Below are 5,843 nucleotides of genomic sequence, written 5' to 3' on the forward strand. Positions count from 1 at the left end.
TCGGCGCACGCTATTGTTAAAATATAGCGTGGTGGACGTCCCGTGAGCGGCGGCGGATTGGGCGTTACAAAATAATAACGACGACTAGGATGATGATGATGATGATGATGATGATGATGATAAGTATTTAATAATCAGAGTTTTTTTTTTCTCTTCTTCTTTTATTTTTTATATACTCCTCGGCCGTTTCCGAATAGTATTAATATAGTTTTTCGACAACCGCGGCTGCGGGCTGCAGTAAGTGGTTGCGGACGCCGGCACGATAATGCAGTATTATCATTATCATCGTCATCGTCATTATCGTTTGCACTGCGCGTGATGATGATAGTGTTATCACAGTCGTTGGTTATCAGCTATCGTGCGAACGTTGCGCGCGATAAAATGTCGCGACGCTTTTGGACGGGATTCCGTTTTCTGCCACTCTCACTGGCGTCGCGCTACTGTTTTTCGCGTCTGCCGCGTTTTTCACGTTTTCGTGTTTGTCTGCAGTCACCGCCGGTCGGACGTCGTGGCACCCGTCGATAGGGAAAAATTTGTCGGCTTGGAGCGCGCTCGTTAGCGAAAACGACGGAAAAATAATTCGATTATATCACATTGTCATTATTATAAACCTAATATTTTATGCGCGGGCATGTTCGGTGCTCGCTTAGGCCAGGGCCTAAAATTGTGTGCAGTAGCAAATTTAAAAGTGTAGTATTTTTTTGGATTTTATAATTTTTTATTTGATTAATATTCAATAATGATTATTGAAAATTATTAATTAGTAGAGCACGGATGTTTTAGTACCAAAAAAAATAGTCATATTTCACAAATTATTTTTGTGCTGTATTAATTACCTACCAACTTGAAATTATGTTTATTTTATAAGATAACATAGATGTTACGACGGTTGAATGTCTACTATATAACTAAAATAGTTATATATAAATTATAAATGAGTAAATTCAATAAAATTGCAAAAATTGCTAAAAATTGCTCTTAAAATGTTTAGATTTTAGTTCGTACTTATATGACACGCATTTAAAACGTACTTAGCAATATATTGAAAAAGTAGAAAAAAAGTTGCAATTGCAACAACATCCGTGACCTAATTATAACTAATTATTAATAATAGTACCAGTAATAATTATGCAACGAAGTTATACAATATATGTGACATGATTGTGCATTATGCACTACTAGGTCTATGTTTATTATTTTAAAATATTTTGGTGTGGAATTAGGTGATGTGCAGTAGCAAAACACTCTAATTTTAGGCCCTGGCTTAGACTACTCTTGGTACTTACACTCCGTAATAGACGTTGCTGTTTTAATTGTTTTTAACGATTAATTATTGACTAACAAAAAGAGAATAGTACCTTTTAAATTATTAACAATACCTAAACGGCTAAATATTTAATGAGGAAATGTTTTAGCTGTAGGTTTAGCTATATATATATATATATATATAATAGGTTTGTACAGTTCGATAATAGAAATTGTTTAACTTCAAATGCGCACGGTTTTATATACACCAACACCATGCTGTCTACAATATCTATACAGTGTAACTACTAACTGAACGTGCAGAGTGTATTGCGGGCTGTTTACTAATTAGATCACCCTAAATTGTTGAGAATACTGTGGTAAAAATATTTTATTTTTTCTTTAAAGATGTTTTAAATTATTGAATTGTTAGGGGCATTTTATGCGAATCATGGTTATTTTTAAGAAAACAATGGAAAATGTTAATAAATTATAAATATTGTACTGTTTAACTTTAACACTATACTTTGTTAAAATGGCTATGGTTGTATAATTTTTTCAAAAATCGATGTTGCTCGAAAAAAGCTCTGATTCTCCTCACCAATTATTATCGTTAAAATATTGCTTATTCTAAAACTCAAAATATGACTTTCTAAAATAAATTACTATTCAAGATTTAGTGGAATACATTTTACCTCAAAGAACTATCAATCATTTTTTTTTCGTTTGAAAAAAAAATAATTAAATAACTAACAAAATATTAAAATCTTTTGACCCATTATGTAAGTTTATAAATATTCTTAGTAAAAAAAAATATAGTTATTTAAATTTTAACTATGACAGACTGTCATTGACAGTTGATATTGCTATTGAATGGATACTGCTAATTAGTTATGATGATATTCATTGTACAAGACAAAATGATTCATTGATTCGCCTATCATTCTCACCCTAATTCATATCTTTAAAAATAAGATAGATCCCAATGAATGTGTAGAACAAGGGTGGCTACTAATTGCCGTACCCATATAATTAGTAATGAAGGGCAAACATAAGAGGAAAAGTAGAACAATTAATTTAATCAAAACTTGATTTTTGGAGCTTATATTTTGAATTATTATTTTATATGATTTAAGAAGTGTCCTATAGCTATGGCGAAAGTGGTAGATCCAGGGGGGCTAGGCCGCTAGGGGTCTCACCCCGAGAACTTTTCAATGGTCTCTTTTTACTTACACAAAAATAAGTGCAGATTATATTTTGTATTATAAAAGTTATTTTAAAATAAAATAACTAAAATGTATTATGGTATAATTATTATAGGTACCTATAACATGTAGGGCGTAAAAATATATAAAAATATAAAATATAAATATAAACATAAAAATATATAATATAATTATTATAAACGATTTCCAATCCAACTATAATACAATTAATAACATTCTCTTAATACCAATAAAAAAAAAAAAATTCAACTTTAGATCAACCAATGTGAGGTGATACAATACATTTATTTTTTAATACAAACTATCTATTTAAATTTAAATTATTAAACCAATGATGTTTTTAAAATTTTGATGTACTAAATCAAAATTCAAATGAGTAGTTTCTTATTAAACTGCGTGTAAACTATAAGCATTATATATAGTCCTTAAAAATAGTTTTATTAAAATATAAAATGGCTATTTATAGTACTCGATTATAATATATCCAACAATTTTTATAAATAATAAAATGTTGAGAAATTAATATTACCTATAACTATTTATAATTACTACAATTTTCAATTTACCATAAAGTCCCCATATTTTTCAAGCCCATTGTCATGGTCCACAAATATATATAATTTTTAGTATACAACATTTAGTATCAAAAACTACTCGTTTGAATTTTAATTTTGATACATTATAATTTTCAAAAAGTAATTTGATAAACAATTCATATAATAGAAAAACAGAGAAATTCTTATTTTTAAAAAGAGGTAGATATAAGTATTGCAATAGATCGCTCCTTAAATCTTATACAAAATCTAAATATTTGAAAATATGGTTCTTAAATAGGTATATTTAAAAGCTCCAAAACTTAGAGAATTTAAAAAATGCATTATTTAAAGAAAAAATGTTGCACCACTGTGAGTATGCTTGATGACGCTCCGTCTACTGTTATAAATACTTTATTACATAAAGTGAATATTATTTTATTGTTTTATCTCATTACTCCTTAACCATTATTTGGTAATACAAATTTTATCATATAAAATAAGCTTAAAAGTGAATTAAGAAATTGTATTTTTATGTCATTGTGCACAGATATCTATAAAAAATATAACCTACACAACACAATTGCATCACACTTGATATTCCGTAATATTGTTTTCGGATTTCACACATAATAATATGATGTCTTATGAAAAGTAAGCATTATTATTTAGTTTAATAGTTATACTCTATTATAGTAATCACTGAATTAGGAATAAAAACTGACATAAAATAGCCAAATATAAACAACCGCCTGTTGCAGAGATTATTATTGTCATCTGCTGCGTTAATTACAGTATTGACATTATAATGTGTCTTGTTTGAGTGCCAAAAAAAAAAAAATAAAAATTATATAATAAAAAAAATGCAAACGTTTTTTTTAGAACGTAGCTACGTAGCAACAATAGTTTCCCTAGAAACGTATTATTTCATGCGAGGTGAAAACTAACGAAGTGACATGTTTGATGTTCCTAAATACACATTCGAACATTTCCTTATTGAACTTTTACAAAACACAAACTTATAATTCATAATTTTTCTATCATAAACCATAATTTACAATTACTTGTTGTTGATATAAATAAATAAACCCCAAGATCTGCAGGACACAACGATCTTGTTTTTTTCCCAAAAGGTAGTAACTTGCCTTTTTCCACCCTTGCCGTAGCTATATATTACTATAATTCGACCTTATATAATTACTCAACTGCTGTTTGTACCTTTAATTTAGTTTGTATATACAACATAGACATTATAGTGGCCTCATCGTTACGTTTATAATTATAATGACATAATATTACAACTACTGGACTGTATGTAAATATAGAATTTGCTAAAGAGTAACAACAAACTTGTCCCCCTATCGGACAACACCATATTGATTTCGCTTTCAATATTCTTCATTGTCAAAAATGATACATAGATTCATTATTACTGAGAATTTTATTTTCATTACCATGGTTCCAATGGAAATACAGCTAATGATATCAAAATGGCTGACTTCAATAAGGGTCAAGGGGATACTTTTCAATGGAAAAATTAGGTATAAAATAATATCATACGCATTCCATATTTACAATTCAGTGCGTATAACAATATAAAGAATAATAATATGATATACCTTTTTAGTAACCCATTTTAAATAAAATATTTAAAAATTACGACAGTTTTAAAATATAGTATTTTAAAAAGTTGTGAAAATACAATATAATATATATATATATATATGTACCTGGAATTGACTAGGTATGTTTTTTTTTTTTTTTTTGGTGTATTCACGATTCGATATTTGATATTTATTTGAACAATCTGCAATAATAATATGCTTTTTAATTTTTTATACATATTTTATATTACCCAACATCGCATGATTTTATTATAATATAATGTAATATAAAAACATTAAAACATTATTTATGGGAATTTGTAACTTTTATATGTATATATTATTAGGTACTAACGTACTATTAAATGTTATATTATTCATAATGACTTTTTTAATAAATACACTTTCATATTAATTTCATGTTCTTACTTATTTATACCACGAACCTACTCTTACCGTTCTATCTTCTACAGTAAGTTGGTATTAATTCAAAGGCAAAATAATAATAATACATAAAGGTTATATAAATATAATACCTTTTCTATCATAATAATTAAATATTATTCTGTTTTGGCAACATTTAATTCAACCTTATACCGTAAAACACTAAAACTAATATTAAAATAAATTACTGTAATATCTGCAATAGAAATATATCATAACATGTATAATGTATATTGTAAAAGTACTTAGTAATATAAATAACTGATAGACCATATTTGCTAAATCGTTTTTCATATGTAATAAATAAATCAACGAATTAAAATGTAACACTCATATTCGTAACTGGGAAACTATACGATTTCTTAACTCGGTTTAGTTAACTATTTTTTTTTCAATTAAGTTAAAAAAACATAAACATTAAGAACAAATACCATTAACTTAACTTCATATTTTATTAGTAAGTCAAATTAGTTTAAAAAAAAGATAAGAAATGTATAATATTATAGAGAGTACTAACGAGTAAGTCAACAAGGACTAATAAATACTAATTAATACTGAAAATCAGTAGCAATGGAATGAGTAGGGAATAAAAAAACTGTATGTTTGTATTATATATCAAAATAGGAATCTTTATGATTATGATATTAATAATATTACTTAAATAAAATTGAAACAACCAAAATTTATGAAAATCGTATGAATAGCTAATTATAGTTATAATCATATACCTATATCGTGGTTATTAACTATTGTTTTTATGTGGGCAACTTAGTATACCCTATTTTATTAGT

The sequence above is a fragment of the Rhopalosiphum maidis genome, chromosome 2, assembly GCF_003676215.2.
Source record: "Rhopalosiphum maidis isolate BTI-1 chromosome 2, ASM367621v3, whole genome shotgun sequence".
In the NCBI taxonomy this organism is placed as follows: domain Eukaryota; kingdom Metazoa; phylum Arthropoda; class Insecta; order Hemiptera; family Aphididae; genus Rhopalosiphum; species Rhopalosiphum maidis.